At 40.0% G+C, this 19026-nt stretch overlaps 1 protein-coding gene across 1 annotated transcript in view; it reads left to right on the top strand.

Annotated features, from left to right (window-relative positions):
* Positions 1-6170: 6170 nt before the first annotated feature.
* The window catches only part of nlgn2b (neuroligin 2b), a 62339-nt gene continuing 49483 nt past the window's right edge, over positions 6171-19026 (top strand). The window contains exon 1 of the mRNA XM_062406900.1: positions 6171-6723. The gene's annotated coding sequence lies outside the window, so the exon portion shown is untranslated. The remainder of the gene's footprint in view (positions 6724-19026) is intronic.

Below are 19026 nucleotides of genomic sequence, written 5' to 3'. Positions count from 1 at the left end.
GGAGGGTACAGTGTCTTGCCCAAGGACACTTCAGTATAAATTGGAGGAGCCGGGGATTGGACCACTGACCTTCTGTTTGGTGAACGACCCACTTTACCTCCTGTGCAGGGTATACAGCAAACACATGGATATTTCATGAGCTTCATCAGTCAGCTGATCAAATCTGTCACAAAGTGCTATAGCAACAGTTGTCATCTCAGCTCAAACACGTTCATTTAACAGGCTATAAATGTGAATAAAGTTTTTCTATATTCTACTCTGAAATCAAGGACTCGTATGAGAAATCGTCAAACATTGTTAACAGCAAAACTATATATAATGACCAATATCTGCAGGGTGACAACACAGAGTGTCACAGAGGGGCTTATTTGATCACTTTGTCCTGTTCTGTATCGTACGCCGTTATAAAATTACTCCTTCCTGTAAATTGTAACGATAATATAAACCACATTTTAAACACAGCACACGGAGGTTGAGACTGCAGCGATTTCGTGCTATTAAAATAAACCATATTGTCATTTATTTATTTCTTACCTATGCCAGGGAGGTTGTACTCTTTTTTTGATGGTTTGTTTGATTTTGAGCAAGATAATTCCCAAACTGCCTGACAGATCTGCACGGAACTTGCTAGAAGGATGTGGTCTGAGTCAGGGAGGAACCCATTCAATTTTGGTGTCGAAGGATTTTTTTTATTTTGTATTTCTTTATCATGGCGAGATAGTTGATCATTGATTTCTCAGAGAATAATTCATGGATCTTGTTGAGAAAAATCTGGCTTGTTTAGGGACTGATATTTATGAGTGTGTGCAATTTAGTGGAGATCCCAACAAATCTGAATCTAGTGGCAGAGTTATGTAGCTACTGCCTGGGAGGCATTCTAGTTGAGTAGTATGTTTTCACTGAGAGTTGAGGTTGAGGAATAGAACAAGCTCAGTGTGTTGCAACACCTTGTCCTGTGCTATTGCAAAACTGACCTACAGTCAAGGTTACCTTGACTCTATGGCACTGTCACGGTAAATCAGGTCAGAGCAAATGGATACATCAGTCATTAGCAGCTGGCTATAGAAAATCGAACAGCTAAAAAAGGGAACGAGTGTAGCTCATGAGTGAGGACTGTGTCAGACCCAACGATGCACTGGCAACCTAACGGACTCAAAATAAGATTGTTCAAAATAGATGCTCCAATGACGTTATTGGACATCTGCTCAAAGTGAGACAGAAATAAAACCATTGTACCTTCAACCCTCATCACAGCATCTTTACAGAGGCATATCAGCTGTTATGTTGATGGAAGTAGATATGATGTATTTATCTTTCTAGTTAAATTGTGTAAAAACTAAACATTTTAATGGACTGTTTAATGGTTTGAATTATTTGTTGCTTGTGGCATGGTTTCCTAAGTTGTTTCATATAAAGAAAGATCCCAGAGAATTCTTACTGATCACCTTTAAAGGTAAATAACTTTAAACAGTCATCATTTAACAAATTCTAAAGCAATATCTAAAACACCAGTGCCGTTTTTGTTAATGCATATCAACATGTGTCCTGCAGAGTGTGCTGTTCTCCAACACTGAACAGTTTAAAATGTGCTGTGTACTAATGTCCTCAAAAAAAGAGAAAATGTCCTAATTTTCCCCCAAACGTCTGCAGTAAATTATTTTGTTAAGGGTGATTAGATTTAACATTCAAATAGATGGTTGAATTGGTTGAGTATTTTAGTTTATTTTTTTAAAGAAATAGTAGAAAAAACATTGAAATCTGTAATTTTCCTAGACAATGGCCTGTGGAGTGGATTTTAGTCATCAGATGTTTGGATCATAAGTCATCAGAGGAACAAGCTGAACAGACGTTAGCGGCAACTAAGCTCTGGGTCCCTCGGGACAGGTGCTAAGTTTAGTCGATAACACAAAACTGCTTTATTCAGTGTTTCTACTGGTTTCATTACCCTGGTCAGTTTGTCTTGGAGAGAAGCGGGGAGCTCTCAGAATAAACGCATGCAACCTAAAAACTATAGGAGGCTAGAAGCAATCGTGGTGAAAACAACAACTCCAGTGATCCGGGGCTTCTTCACAACATCACCAAACTCTGACTTCTGTTATTGTTTTTGATTGCGAGACCCCTCTAACAGCAGAAAATTACATTGTGTTTTTTTTTTTTTCATATCCTTTCACTGGTAACCGATAGGAAACACTGGAATTATTGACCATGGGTATGAATTCAACTTTTTTTTTTGTCTTTCAGAACAAAATAGGCTTGAAACGGCCAAATTGCCCCGTTTGATTGGATAAACATCGAAAAGCATTCTTCCAATCCTTCTGTCTCATCCCTTCTCACCATCTACTGCGTCTCAGCTGACCTGAGGACACAGGAGCAGCGGGCACCAGCTTGATTAAGGAGACAATGTGCTGATATCTTCCAGCTGAGTGCACGCAGCACCCGCTTACAATTAAATTCAGTAGGGCAGTAGTTTCCCTTTTTTCCCCTTAAGTCAGGTGATGTGGGGAAGATTGTGATACAATCCAGGAAAATTTGAAACTCTCCCTTTCACACAGAGTTTCTGGTAGAAAAAACTCCAGGGCAGGTCCAGACAGATAATGGTGTGTGGTTGCTGTAAATAATATTCAGTCAGCAGATGTTAGTCCTGCAGCTGCTGGTGCTTTAATCTCCTCCCGACCCATGAGAAGTTGTCCCCGGGGACCTCAGGACCTACAGAGTCTCCCGTCTCATTTTAACATAACACTTGAGATTTGCCCTCGGCACAAGGGCCAGGGAGGCTTGTTCCACACTGACCCATATTAAGCTACGGTTCATAGCCTTTAGCTGAGGAGTCAAATCCTGTTTCTGTATCACATCACTCTCAAGACTATCAGTTTAAAATCTGTGCACATTAGACTCAACAATAACTTACATTTGAGTTACTTAAGTGTGTGGTATTTCTGTTTGAGAACAAATTTAATTCGCTCAACTTTTGTAAGGCTTGCTTGCACACTTCTCCTGGGCTCCATCCACTGAACTCAGTTGTGCACCAGCATTAACTTGGTTAAAGTAACATTACCTATACAGGACTCTAGAAGAAGTATCACATCCAAAAAGACAGGACAATTTCACTTGTCAGCACTACACCTGGCATTCTATTAGTTGAATGTGATAGAATAAAAACAGTATTCAGATATCTGACGATCATTAGTTATCAAGGAAGCTGATACCAGATACTTGGAATCAAATAAGATTTGTGTTAAATATTTTAAACTTAGTTAGTTAATAAAGTTCATAAAGATTAGCTAAACATCAGAGACACCTCTCTGCATATTGCAGCCCAACAACACTACACACAACATTTTCCAAAATGATCAGACAGTCAAATCAACAACTCTATAAAGCAATTTACCCAGAAGGCCACTCAGCAGAGTTTATATCTCCACCAAGGCCCAACAGTCCCCAAATGGAACCACGTTTAAATGCACTAGATCCACATTTTTTGTTGGATCTGCACCAAATTGCACACACTCATAAATATCAGTCCCCTAAATATGTTTTTTTCCCTTAAGATCCATGAATTATTCTCTGAGAAATCAAGGGAAATGATGAAATCTCACAATGCTAAATCAAATGAGTAGTTTTTGTGTAATCCTCCTTGGTGGAGGTAATAAAAACTGAAGATCATATTCTTCAATAGGAAGGTTTATCGCAGGACTTTTGTGTTGGACTACATCAGTTTGGATATATCAATTAACTACTAGTGTTAAGGGCATAACTGGAATGGGCTGATCGCCTTTGGTGCAGTTCCTACAGAAACAGCATGTATGCATTATTCCAATGCAGCCTAAAGATGTTCTTTAATTGAATAGTTTTGTTAATGTTTTTTCTGACTTGCTTTGTATTTTTCTTCAGCCTAATAGAGCAGACTAATTAATTTCTTTGAAGTAACAGTAGAGAGTGGTCATTCAGGTGTTGACGTGCTGCACTAAGTATAATTTACTGGCTGCATTTGTTGCTCTTTGTCTCAACTATTCATTCTCCTATTTATTTCATTGCATCTTTTTCTATGAAGCACTCACAGATCTCTCCTTCTTTTTGCGACACTCTCACTAATTCCATGGGTGTGCACACTTTTCTCATCCGATACTTCCTTTATCGCACAAGTTAGCAATTGTCACTCTCCTGTTCTCGGTGTTTAATCAATGAATAGAATCGTCTATTCGATTTTGGTGTTAGTGAAACTTTGGCATAGAAGACTCTGATGTTTATCGCAACTTTTGGCTTTTATCTGCCGCCTTACCTTCGACTCACCACTCTCTTCCCTTGCTGGAGCTGCTCCAGGCTGCAAATACATCCCTCTCTTGTCCCTCTGTGTACACAGTAGCCTTCAGTGTTGATAAGCTATTACTCATGATGTGTAATCAATCATAAGGAGCTGTGGTTGGGACATTACTCGACACAAGAGAGTGGTGACTACAGACAGGGAGAGGCATCAGAGCTGTACTTTTTTTTACATTTAAAAATTCAATTAGTTGAGAAATAAAACAGAAACAATCATTCTTGTGATTGTAAAGATGCTGAATATCGGCCAGGGCGATAATCTGTCGAATTTAAGTTGGAGATTTAGCAGCAGAAGAGACAGATATATCTGAGAACAGATACATTTATCAGGTGGACACAAACACAAGTTTAAAACCACCAAAGAATGCTGCTCTGTGTGGGCTGGACATGCAAATAAGCGACCGTTGGCTAATAACTTCCCCGCAACGATTTAAAGGTTCACTGTGATGAATTACGTGGTGAAGTTGCATGTTGCAGCTGAATACCCCTCACCTCACCCTCCCCTTCCAAACTTGAAAGAGAACCTGTGGTAGACTTCAGTTGTCAGAACAACTCAAAAGGTGTTTAGTTTGTCCAGTCTGGGCTACTGTAAAAAAATATGGCAGCCTCCGTAGAGGGGTCCTGCTCCTGATGTAAATATAAAGAGTTCATTCACAGCTAGCGAAAACAATAATTTGTACAATTTAGATAAAACGCATAGTTGAAACATCATTACGGTTATTATGAATTTAATTTCTGCTAAAAGATCCATTTTACCCAAATCTTACAAACTAGAGCTTTAAATGCGTTTGACTGTGATGGGCTTCCAGTTTGTATGTACTGCCTCCAAGTGGCGAAATCGAGTAATGCAGGTTTAATTGAAAGTTCCACTCAAGGAGTATTCCTGCTCTTTTCCAGCAACTTTCCTTTAAATAAACACATATTGATTAGGGCGTTATGGGGAGTCATGGGATCCATATAAGGAATGAATCGTTTCATATTATGATCAGGATTCTCATGATTAAAATCATTGAGTTAAATGCTGCAAAAATAATGTACGAAGCACATCATGAAATTACACCGTATTTAGAATTTCTTTGAATCTCGACAGAACTCATGAACTCATGGGAAAAGGCAGATTTGAGAAAACAATAAAGGGAAGGTCAAATATAAAATACATGTGAATATGTTAAAGGGATACATTTATAGATTGGATGTATGAAGCCCACAAATGCTTTTATTGAAATCTTAAGAAAGCTGTCTGACGTCAGCGCCGTGAAGATCCTCATTTACAAGCAAAAAGCCTGTATCTGCAAAGACATTCATGTTTTTATATTACATGACGGTTTTCCAGCAGATCCGGTGCGCGTTCACGGGCTCATGCGTCGCAGCTCCTCGTCATGACAACGAGCTGTGTGACTGAAATATTGCAAGTTGTGTCCTGCGAGAGAGAGAGAGAGAGAGAGAGAGGGGGAGAGAGAGAGAGAGAGAGCGAGAGAGAGAGACTGTTGAAGCACAGGCGGCGGGATCTTCGTCCTCCTCCTCCTCCCCGTCCTCATCTTCCTCTCCTTCTCCTCCAGCGCATGTATCAGGCTTCAAAATAATACCCCCGCACCTCACTGACATGTTTGTCCCGCTTTTCTTAAACCATGCCGGCTAAACGGAAGATGTTTGACAGAGCGAGCCTCTGTTCTCCGCGCACAGCGTCAGACACCAAGTGAGACCTTTCACAGAGACACCACGCAAGCGCGTAAAGGAGACCGATTTGGACACCTGATTTCGGTGGGTGTCTTTCCGACGCAAATTTCACGCTTTAACTCCAACTGTCCGCTGTTGTTGAACGAGTGTGTTTGTGTGCGTTGTGTTTTTTTTTTGTGTTGAAGGCCTCTGGCGGTGCAGATATACGGTGGATTATTATCAGCATGGACAAATGGGGGAGAAGGGACCGATCGCTGCGTTGACTCGCGGAGCAGCGCGCACAGTCTCGACGCTATAGCGTTACGCGTTTATATCACTGAGAGTCGTTCTTTTTTCCTTTCTTTCCTCCCTCTCTCGCCGCTGCGGCTCAACACCAGAATAGAGACAAAAAAGTCACACATCTGTGGATAAGGAGGAGAGCGGGGTGTAGTCGGAGAGGGATGAGAGGAGGAGGGGGCCACTATGAGGTGTGCTTTTTTTGGGAAAAGCCGGAGAGAGAAGACGGACGCCGAGAAGCTGTGCTGATGTGCGAGACCCCGCGACGCGCTGCCCTCCCGAGAAACAACTGCGATCGGGGAAGAAATGGCCTAGTTAGACGCTCCTCTTCATCATCACCATCGACACACCGACAGAGGACGGAGCCGAAGAATCGCATGGACGGGCCAGCATCACCATCATCATCCTCGTCATCATCATAAATCCGGTGCTTGCATCGAGACCCCTAAGGTAAGCCATATGTTCCGCAGACGTGAGCAGAGATTTTTTTTTTATCTTTCCCCTTCTCCCGTCTATCGGGTGTCATATGTGCGCAATGGTGACTTCGCACATTGCGCACGTTATCCATCTTGACGCACTGTCAGAATTGGGGGGGGGGGGGGGGGGGGGTATATATTTTTTTTTTATAGTGTCAATTCTCCCAAAAAGCACTTTGTTGCCATAGCACGTATTTATTCTTCCTTGCAGCGGGAGCCTTCCTTTGGCCTTGCCTGTTGATAAGCTGTCACATACCAACGCGATCGGTCGACTCTTTGCGTTCGGGAATCAGTATTCTGTCATTGGGGCCATGCTGCCGACGAGATGACATTCGTGTGATTTAATTGGGAATCAGTGGGACTGGCCGCTCTTCTCGTGCTGGGGGGGGGGCTCCGGTGTCCTGTCTCACTGCTGCAGGTGCTGGTGGAGGTGGAGATTGTTTGAAGAAAGCCTTTATTACATGCCTTAATGGCTGCTTAATTAGACACGCTTCTGTGCTGTAATGTAACTAAAATCAAGCGGTGTGTTTGTGTGTTTGTGTGTGTGTGTGTCAGGGCTCCAACTCAGAAGATGTCCTCTCTCATGAACAAACCCACAACAGCTCTGAGTAACACACACAGTACACACACACACACACACACATGCACACGCATGCACAACGTCGGTGCAGCCCTAGAAGATGCAGATAGGATTGTGAATTAAATGCACACACTGATGATCTAGGGGAGGCTCCATTAATATTCAGTGGTGGTTGGGCAGTGCTCAGTTAATGGCAGACAACAGGACCTCTGTTCTGACAGGTCAGGGATGAGAAATGGTGTATTTTCATTTTCAGGGAATAGATGTGTGTGTTTTTTATTCACGCGGATATATATATGTGGCCTGTAGCCACAGAGGAGTGACATTTAAAATCCATCAGAAAACCAATAAAGTGTTTTTTGTAGACTTTGTTTGCAGAATTTGTGGAAGAAGAAGTATGAGTCTGGTCCGTGTACTGTTGGAATTGCTTTGATTGCCTTCCAAGGCAGGCCTCACGTCAGCTTGGTTACTGGCATTTTACACAAACCGAACAGAATATGGCTGAAGACTAGCTGACTTATTTCTAAGGGCTTCCAAATGTCTTCAAACCAAATTTAGTCCTTGCATCCTAGAGAAAAGACACGGTGCATATTTACAGCAAAGAATGGAGACCCAGTACTAAAAATGTGCAGAACTATACATAGAATCTCAAAATGAAACGTTTTCTTGGAGGATTAAAAAATTGAAAACCCCTTATTCCCTATTTGATCATTTTGAATGTTTTATTTCTGGAATTTGTTTGACCATGCTCCATTTTGTGTCTCTGTTGCAGTTCTTGCATTCAACAGTGAGTGGGTTTGGAGGCTTTGGTGGCAAATTTAATACACAGATGGTCTTTTGGGACACCAAATATATCATAAAACACTTCATATAATCAACCAAACCTGTTGATACATGGGCTTTGCCTATTAAAACTGTTGTCTACCTATATAGGGAAACATGCAGATTTCTGCATTAAAATACGTCGGTAAAGCATCGATAAAGTTCTTTTCACGGCGACCACATTTTGTCCAGAGCAAAAATAGAAAAGATAAATGTTGTGTAAGAAAAAAATAGAAAGAGCGGCTGCTTAATGGATTGGATGATGACGCGAAGTGTAGCCCCAGAGTGTAGAACCAAAAAAAAGTGGAGTCTTAATGTTTAATGAAGTATGTTTGGGTAATATGTGAGTGAGGAAGGTGAAGTGGCCAAGAGTGTTGGCTGAGATATTCTATCACACGTGGACATTGAGCTTTCTTAAAGGGGAGCAGAGCTGATGTCCAGCTGTAGTGTCATCCATACAGCTGTTTTTGAGAGAGAGCTACTTTGTCACATATCAGTGCTTATATCCATCACCAAGGCCCAGCGTTCAAAAGTGGAGCCCAACTGATATTCATTTCTGAAGGCTGAGGCACATACTGATGTGAGGAAGTAAAACGGTCTGATACTTATATCTCAGCCCATATATACACCTCTAAAAATAGACAATAATTGATGACAAGATTTCATTATCAAACCATTATGACAGAGAAATGTAAGTAGGGCTTGATATTTAAAAGTTTATTAATTTGTCATCGTAATGTCACAGACTAGTTTTTTTGGTTACAAAAGATTTTTTGGAATATACTAATTAATTATTAGTTTAAGGCCAGAAAAACAAACAGGATACTTGGATTCCTCTTTTAGACTTTGATATGTGATATGTCTTCCTGCTGCTAACGAGGGCTCAAAATAACAGGTGATTATATTTATCACAGCTTCCCTTTGCTCTTTGATGCTGCACTGCTGCTTGGATGAATCAACATTTCCAAATGTTAAAAACAAAATTAGCTGTTGCACAGAATCTACGTGTTTTAACTCCCCGAACTGCAGCTCGTTGCGCGCTGAATGAGCATAGGCTGAATGCTACAGCCATTTATGTGCTGCAAGGAATTTAACTGGTAAATGATGGTTAACAGAGGTGTCATTTGTTCCTGAATTTGGTTATATGTCCATCAGAGACGAGATATTATCAGGAATTTAAAGTTTCTCTGCTCTTGTTTGGGTTTCGGACGGGATTAATGTTTTTTATTGGGTTGCGGAGAACGTTGCATAAGTAACTTAAAATATGCTGTGATTTGTTAAGCTAGCTGCATAACTTTATTTTACTCCTGCTGTGCCTGCAACATGTTTTACATCAGCTTGTGTTTTATTTAAATTTCCATAATTTTATACTTAATTACATCCTGTTGTTTGGTCACTTTATGCATTTTACACATTCCAAAAAGATAACATTCTGTATCGAGCAGTAATATTACAAATTAGTAAACAGGTGGCTGTCTAACCAAGATGCATTCACCGAGTGGAAGTGCTATTGCATGATACTTATACATTCTCATATTAGTTGCATTCAAAGTACATCCGCTTTGAGGAAGTTAACGTACAAACAGCAGATCCAGATTGTGCTCACAGTGGAGGCTGGAGAGATTTTCTGTTCATGGCCAAATGTAATCTTTGCAGGTATCGCTGGTGAAGACTTGTTTTAAGGATGTCGATCTTTACAGTGAACACCTTAGAGGTCATCACTGTTAGAAATGTTCCGACTGAAGTCATTCAAAATAATACAGAGAGAATCTCAATGTCCACTCCACGACTGAAGTATTGGACTCCATATAATTTAATTTAAAGAGCTCTAAATAGATTTATAAAGTATGGTATTGCACTATGTGGCACTCAGAACAGAGGTATCTGACCATCATTCTGTTTAAAAAAATAATAAAAACAAGGCCGCCTCTGGGGTTTCCCTGTCAATCCGGTTTTTTTTTTATGTCACAGCACTGTGAATTGTGGGTCAGTCCTGGGGGGAGTCTGCAGATTGTGCACTTACAGAAAGAGTGTATCATGGTCCAGAAGGTCCACAAAAGAGCCCTTGTGCACTTACCAATTTTGCAGTTTGAGAGTCTTTTGATCTGTATCAGGACCAATTCTTCAAAATCTGGTATTCGGTTTGGACATAGAGGGTTGATATTAGGATGGATGTAGACTGTCATGTCACTGCTGCACGGCACCTATTACCATGAATATGGAACAAGAAGCCCTTGTTGCTCTAGATTTTCCAATACTAACATGTTTATGTTTTTAGAATTAGCACAGCTAGTGCAGTGGCTGTTCTCAGTGTGGTGATGCTGGATGCAGCGATCTCTCTGAAACAGTTAAAGTGACCTGCAGTAGCGGAGCCTTGGCAGGTAAGGCGATGCTGCAGGACTGACTCCCCGGAACCATGAAGCTGCTCCACTGCTACTGCACCAAGAGCTGCTCGCCTGTTTTATTCAAAGTTCGGTGAAGCCCGACTCAGTACACAGAACCTGAACTGGAGAATTAGTTGTCATTTAAACTGTTGCACATGCACCCGTTGCTGTGAACGTCTTCGTCGTGATAGACGATGTCACTTCATTGCTGATTTCCATTCGCTGCAATGACAGAGGATTGGTCGCCTGTTTACTCAAAGATTATTAATGCCAATGGCAACGTGTCAAGTGCGAAGCCGACAAGATAATTGGTTCTAGAGATATGCAAGGCACATACAGAACGGCTGAAACATTAGATTATCATTTGCCCAAAACAGGATAAAAATCCATCCCATATTTCCGGTCATCACATGAGCTTTCTCAGCAAGCTATGGCATATTCACCTGAAACATTGGCTGCATGCCGGATTATTGGTGAAGCTGCTATAATGGAAGAGGTGGAGGAGATGTTGATACCTGTGTGAAGATGTCAAGTCAGAGAAAAGGGAGGTTAAAATGACCCAGCTCTTAGACACGTCACAACCAAGGAGGAGAGAAGCAGGAGAATAGCTCGACCTGACCTATTATCCGCGAGCAAAGTAATGCCGGAGAAACGCCTGTGCAAATGCCATGGTAACCATCTTGTGTAACCTCCTTTGAACAATATCACATAACATTCATCCAGGAGATAAGTCGGGGTGAATGCCGTCCCCGTCTCGTTCAGTCTGGGGAGGAATATCACACCGAACCCCATTAGAATATCTGGAAATATAATGTTTCTTTTATTAGCAGCTGAGGTGTGAGCCCGTTAAAACAGCCCACGTGTCCTTTCGTGAATCGCAAAGTTTAATTCACCAGGTATACGATCCATTCAGCAGCCGTAACAGTCCGTTCTCCGATGTTTGTTTGGGCTGTCAAACACGGCATCTTGAAAAAACAAATTGAACTGTTTCCTTCGAGCGGTGTTAGTGTATCATTGACGAGGATGATCATAATTCACCTTGCTCCCGACACAGTGCAGGCATTAGGCAGCTGGCGCTCTTTATGAAGGTGCGGGCAGCGTTGACATGAGTTACACACGGGCAGTCGTGGCCTACTTGATATACTGCTCTGGAATGGCAACCCCATTTGCTATGAGTTAGACGCCTTAGTTTCTGCATCTTCAGATGGGAATATGATAGCCAGTTAATGCTGCAGTATGAAGTTGGCTAATGCACGTTTCATTGCCTTGAGATAAAGTGAGGAGCTTCGATGGCTGAGCAAATTTTGAGATATGGTGCTCTCGGAAATGTTAATACCCCCCCCCCCCCACACACACACACACACACACACACACACACTGTCCTTCCAGTGCAGAAGTAAACTGTCACTTTATGTGGAAAGAACATTGGAGTGTGTGCTCGGCAGTGCACTCAATGCTTTGTGGAAACCCAGTGTAGCCACAGAAGACAGATTTAGCAGCCAAAAGACATTTTTAAGACGAAGCTGTGAAGAGTTTTTTTCACGCAATATTGTGGACGTTTAGTCTTTAATGAACATTGAATAAATATCTCTGTAAAGGTGCAAAGACATGCCACTGAGGATTATATATACTTACTAACCTTTTACTGACAGTACAGCAGCACCCTTTTAACCCATTGACACTCAAGGGGCCAAATAAAAAAGAAAAACCTAAGCTTTTTTTGAAAACAACCAAATAAAGCCTTTTGGGTTTCCTGAAAATGGAATCTGATTAAATTGTTATTGCTCATTGCCTTTTCCCTAAAGAATATAAAAAAATATATAAATATATCTGGCAAATTCCCAGTGATCCCCTACTTCTCTCATGTCTTTCACCGACTGAGCAATGGTAAGCATCATCTGAATCTTCATTGTTATTGTCAATGTTGTTTTAATCAATGGAATTATGTAATCTGATTCAATATCGCTCAATGCTATATACACGCACACCAGTATGTTGCATCAGGTCTAAATTGGTTAAAGCCACCTCAGAATCTCTGCCAGCTCCTGAATGAACAGATTGAGATAGGTAAACGTAATTGTCTGTCCCAAGTGACAAAAAGAGGTTGAGGTATAGATTTGCTGTTACGTGGTAAACTGACCGGTTAAAAAAAAAGATACAGAACATTGTTGTGAGGTCCTGTGTTTCTTGTGGAGCCACAAATCAAAGCGGACTGTACTTGACCTTTAATTAGACATTCAAGCGACTGCCCTGTGTGAGCCCCGTGCAAAAACCAGGCATCCCACAAGGCTTCTGTAATTGGTTATTTTTTTCTTCCAAATGAAATTGCAAGATAATTTTAACCACCCTGTCTCCTGTTTGATGCATTACTGCAGTCAGTGGGTTAAATGACACGTGCCGGCTTTATTCTGCTGATGTGCTGCTCGTGTGCTTGAACATTTGGAAATTTTGTTTTCTAAACTCCTTCAAGTCAGAGATTCAGTGGATCGCATCAATCCTAAACCATGGTGTTGTGCTGTTGACGCTCCGGTGATTCAGGGCCCAGGGTTAGTCATCTCAGTGGACCCTTATTGTCTTTCCTTGTTAATTCAAAAATACCCATGTTTGTTCCAACAAAAGACCCCTCACTGAGTTCAGACCAAATTAGTAACAAAAAAGCCCGTACTGATGATTACTATGTTCTCAGAAGGTCGAGAACTCAGTTTTAGGGCAGAAAACCTTAATGTTTGTCAGCAAAGCAAAAGATTGGTCTGTAGTTTTCACAATCAGTAGGCTGGCGAGAAGGGGAGGTAAATAGACGTTAGCTCCAGCAGCTTGAATACAAATTAAAATTGATTTACCTTTTGCAATAACATGAGGGAGAAAACATCATCCCATACCGTCTAAAAATAAAGAAATTTTCCTCTTACACGTTCATTGCAGCGTATTTACAACATTTCCTGTGACCTGTTTAAAAACATCTATTTCCTTTTGCATAACAAAATCATAATCACCTCAGCCAAGGAGTTTATCTTTTCACCTGTGTCTGTTGATGTGTCTGCAGCATCAAACAGAAAGTACTGAACCGATTTTAATTTACCGTGGCGGAGGGCCGAGGCAGGAGTGAGGGATGAGCTCATCACGTTTTGAGGCACATCCAAATTATTAATAATAATTTGTATGTTTTTTCTCTGACATCTGGTTTATGTTGTTTAGCCTTGTTGAAGTTCTCTGGGCTCATTGAGTGCCTTTCAAGTGAAGTATGTGTAACAGAGCTTTATATTTGGGGCGGCAGTATGATTCTATGATGTGATACGTTAAAGGGCTGAATAAAAAACATAATTTGAGGAATGAATAAAAAGAGTTGGGGGAAAAAAAGGGAAAAACATTTATAGCTTATGGAAAATTGTTTAAACACATGAATTGTTGCAGTGTATTGTGGCTCTGCTTATACCCAGAAACATGCAATTCCACACCATTTAAATTACAGTGATTATTTGATAATTTTTTATAAGCAGTGGGGCTGTTTTTGTGCTAAGGTATATGTGCCAACTGGGTGGGTGCATCAGGTTGAGGGAGTTACATTGACATCATAGACATGCATAAAATACAGGCTCATCGAGGCATCTTTAGAAATAATGCCATGTTGTTGTCGTATCTTTAGCTAACACTTCCATTAGCTCGGTCGCTAATGGAATGGAAAGCTAATGGATGTTTTTGTATCACAACTCCTGTCATAATCAGGGTCTTAAAAAGTCTAAAAATGAAAAATCTCAACTCAAGCCTTAAAAAAGTATTAAACACATGAAAAAATGTCCATATTAGATCTTTAAAATATTTTGGTAGAACTTTATTTTACTGTAACTTTACATTATTTGCTACTTCCAATTAAGATGTATGTGTAGTTAGTAACATCTCAGTGTGTATTTTCACTAATCAAGGATACAGATACTTACACAGTAATTGAACTGCAAACAAGACCCAACACCTTGGTTAGAATGTATCTCAGTACTCTGCTTGGCTGTGAGTAAGGATACAGAAACTTACTGGCTCTGGGTGGATTTTACTAGATTATGTAGTGACTAGAGAGTTGTTCTCAACTTGGCTACTTCACCTTATCTTTAAATATAGGGAAGTATAAGTAATTCTAGGACTCCTCCCATATTCCTTCATAACTATTTGTTGTAGTCTTTAAAATCCACAAATTAAAATTATTGAAACCTGCAGGAAACCAGTGTACCTTTCTGCATATAATATATACTTCAAAAGAGCAGGTTACATTAAAGTGTATTTTTACGACAAAGATTGTACATTCCATTTTGGGCTCTTTGATTTGAAGTTTGCTCAAAGATCGTCACTGACACAGTGACTTGCTATTGGTCAGTGGCACAAATTTGGACATCAAAGTTTACCAAAGTTGAATTTGATACCAGAGATAATTTGCCAGCACATTTTAACCATTAGAATTTACTTCTTTGTTGCATAATTTCTAATATCCCCAGGCTGAATGTTATTTATCATGAATGGCTGTTTGTTACTTGAATGTAAAACTGCAATATTTCAATACCTAGCATAAAGGCAACTATATAGAACCCTACATTTTTACTTTACAGTATATCCAATGAAAACACACTTGTGCTTGGCGATTATCAAGAGACTACACCATGGTCAAACAGCATTCTTGCAAAATGTCAGGTTGCAGAAAGACACTTATATACTTTCCATAGCTTTCCAAATGCCGTGGGACGAAAATTGTCTTTTATTCAAAGGACAAATCCGAGCATGGCTACTTCTGTGTAGCGGCAGAGGCAGTGACATGAATAATCACAGGAGTGAGAGAGTGTGAGCTTGTCAGACCAGTGTGAGCAAGACCACCTAATTACCTTGTTTCAATCTGATAGGCGATTGTAAGAGTCGTCTGATAGTGATCAGCTGATGGCACACAGGATTCCAGGTCTCTCCCTAAACCAATATGACAATACAGACAATTTTGTTGCACTAGTACTGTAGTACTGTGGGTTATCTTGAGTAATCAGGTTTATTGAGGCAGTATTGTGTCTGAATGTACTTTTTCTGTATCAGCTTATAAAGGCAATGAAAACAGGAAACTGAATGTCCTTTCTCAACCTGCCCGTTTGAATGGGCTGTTTGCTTGGCCTGTATTTATGCTCTGAAGCTTCTACAGAATTATTCCTTGTCATTAGTCAGTCCTCCTCAAACAGTTCTACAATATACGGTGCCTTTTTGAATGTTTGTGTGCTGGACGTAGTATGCAGAGCTTTTCATCCGACCTAGTTTATCTGCAATTAGGATGTTGTCGTCAATGTTTTTCATAAAACGAAACTGAATTTTCTTTGCTACTGTTCACGTGTGGTTTATATGAGTTACATCACATGCAGCGGGTTTCCTTGCTCGACTAATGCTAACGTACACATCATAAGTGGGGCCAGCCCATCTGTCAAGGTACATTTCCCACCGAGCGTGACAGTCTTCTTTAGGCCACGTTTAAATTTCAGCAGCAGTTGTTGTTTTTTTTTCTTTTCTTTCTTTTTTTCTTGTTTGCTGCAGTTTGATTAGCATGAGGAAAGTGAACTTGTACGTATTTACTCAGATGAATGATGAGCTCCCGTCAAAACCCTCCCCAGTGTTAGACAATAAAGGAGGCTTATGTTTCAGATTGTGTGTCTGAACTCTCGGGCTGCTTTCCCATCATGTCCGCAAACGAGCATTGTATATCTATAGGAACAGCTGCATGACATGATTGTATTACACATTGTTATGTCTGTCTGTGGTCAAAGATACATCACCTATTATCCACCAAACATATGGATTTGACTTTTAAATATTTCACTTTTTTAATTGCCTCTGCCAAAGAGGTTTTTCGTTCCTGTCCATTTATTTGTTGGTTTGTCTGTGAGCAAGTTTCTGCAAAAACTACTGGACGGATTGTCATGAAATTTGGTGGACAAAGGCTTTATGGGTCTGGGAAGAAGCCATTACATTTTGGTGCAGATTCAGATCAGTGAGCAGATCCAATAGTTGGGTTTTCTTTTACTTCCTTTAGCTTTGCGAGATGGGGTTTCTCTTTAAATAATTCATGGATCTTGATACAATAAAAAAAAACAAACGACATACTGATATTTATGACTGTGTGCAATTTGGTGCTGATCCAAATACTACAAATCTTGATCTAGTGAATTTAAATGTGGTTTCTTAATGGGACTGTTGGGCCGAGTTGATAGTCTGTTTAAAAAACTGTCTGCATCTGCAATGATGTACATCTAGATCACCCAAAAACTGACAACAGGACCTTCCTTGTTTTGAGCCCAGTATATAAATATAAAGGTGCATTTATTTAGTCTGTAGACACAGGATTTAATAGGGATTGGACCTGTATGCCCAGTGTAAGTGTAATAAAATATGATCTATTTCATCATTTCTCACATATATTCTGAAAGTACACATAAAACATTATTAATGTTAATGATTCTGCAGGACCATCATCGATATTGGATTATTTCTGCAGGGGATTATCCTGAGTGAAGGTTGTTTTTTCCTCACATTCCAATTTCTTTTCTAACTCTAATTTTTACAATATTAGTACATAGCAACTAAATCATGGTTAAACTGTCTACCTACACTGCAACCTAATAAATAAAGACGTTTACATTTTTTAAAGACTTCAGTTAAGTCGCGGTGTGGCGGTTACCTCTAAGAGAAGGTGGAGGTGTACGGCCTGTCTCCTGCAGCTTTTCTGACAGCTTTATCTAAAAGCTCACTTTGCATGGCTGCTCCTGCAATATTTAAAACTGATCCACTGTCTGGAAACGCCAAAAATAAAACGTTTTGGACTCCCCTTAGTTGAACGAGTGGTGTACGTTAGAGGTGTTCTGCGTTTCCTGTGACTTCTTAACAATAAAAGCAATTCCATTGGCTTTATCATTGTCTTCATACAGCTCTAATATGGTAGCAAGTGTGTACATGAACAGTAAGGTTGTTGTCAGTGAATTAATAATGCCCTGGAATATATTCTGCATCATTTCCTGTAAATCTCTGTGTGTAGGCAGCCGAATCCAGTGCAGGAAAGGTGGACTCTGCAACTACCAATAGAAAATAGCATTTAGATAGATCGGTAATTTTTTGGGAACACATTGAACCCAAGTCAGTCAGTCATTCATTAGAATTTCTAAGAAACGACTTAACTGATCTCCATTACGTTTTGTGGCGGTTTGGTGTGTGACCCAAGGAAGAACCCAATATATTTAAGAGAAGATCTGGATAAATAGGCATTTCCAGGATTTTTTTTTTCACTTTCTTTAACATGGCGAGATGCATTAGCCTTGGTGGAAGTATCCACTCTCTGAATGTCCTTCTAGACTGCTACTCTCTGGGATCTCCTGTAGATGTTTCAGGAGTAACTGCATTTACACGTTAAGAGCCCTCTGGTTTATTTTCAGAGGAAAAAATATATAGTGGTGTGTTGCAAAAGATGAAAAACACTATATGCATGTTATCCCGGCCTCTCTGAAACATTTTAATTATTCACGTGTTTGGATACTCAGAACACGGCTGGACTACAGCACCTTACACCGGCAGTTTGGGAGCCAGGTCTCAGCAGCAGGGAATGACACCAACTAAACAAACAAAAGTATGCAAACCTCCAAAAATGCCAGTGACTTAAAGAAGGACGAGCATCCAGTAAGAAAATGAAGGACTATTACGTGTTGGTTTTATGATTTCAAAAGTAACTTCTAGTATCTGCAGAACCAAAAGCTTGAGTCGTTAATGCTCAGCTTTCCACTTCCTCTCACAATGTTTTCAGTCCAGTGGAGCTCACTGTAATGCTCTCATGCATGCTGTGTAATATACTGGACAATTAAAACATTTGACTTAGTTATAAGTCACGGAATTTACACTGGGGTATTTCCTGTTCTAATCTGTTTTGTAGTTTACTCCCTAAAATTGGCCTGGAAAACAGATAGGACTTATATAGACAATATCTCCCGATAAAGTTACTATACTTCTAAGTCTAAAGGTGTCATAGATCATCATTTGGTCCTGGAAGATCTTATTTTTAGAGCATTCATCAAAGAATAACTTTAAAGTCTTTATTCAATTATGTGTATATGTATGTAAAGAACATATATTATTTATTAGTGAAAAACATCCAAAATCCTTCCGGCTCTGCAACCATGACATTAAAAAGTAATAAAGTCAATGGGTTATTTCTTTATTTATCTTTTTATAAATGGTCCATTTGTAATATAACATTCCATTTTGTTAAAGCTTGTATAAACCAGACACACCGTCAATATTCACATGCAATATCATCATGATAAAAAAGGATAAGTTATAATTCAACTAAGACTTAAAAAGGCTTTGTTTATACTGCTTGAGAGTGATGAGGTAATGACTATAGTGACCAATAGGGACCAACTGATGTGGCCGCCAGGGTAACAGTGGCAGTTGGAGTGAATGTTAAGTGATAATAAAAATCTATCTATTTTAAAGT

This window comes from Platichthys flesus, chromosome 15 (genome assembly GCF_949316205.1).
Source record: "Platichthys flesus chromosome 15, fPlaFle2.1, whole genome shotgun sequence".
Taxonomy (NCBI): domain Eukaryota; kingdom Metazoa; phylum Chordata; class Actinopteri; order Pleuronectiformes; family Pleuronectidae; genus Platichthys; species Platichthys flesus.
This window is presented reverse-complemented; position numbering and strand designations above follow the sequence as displayed.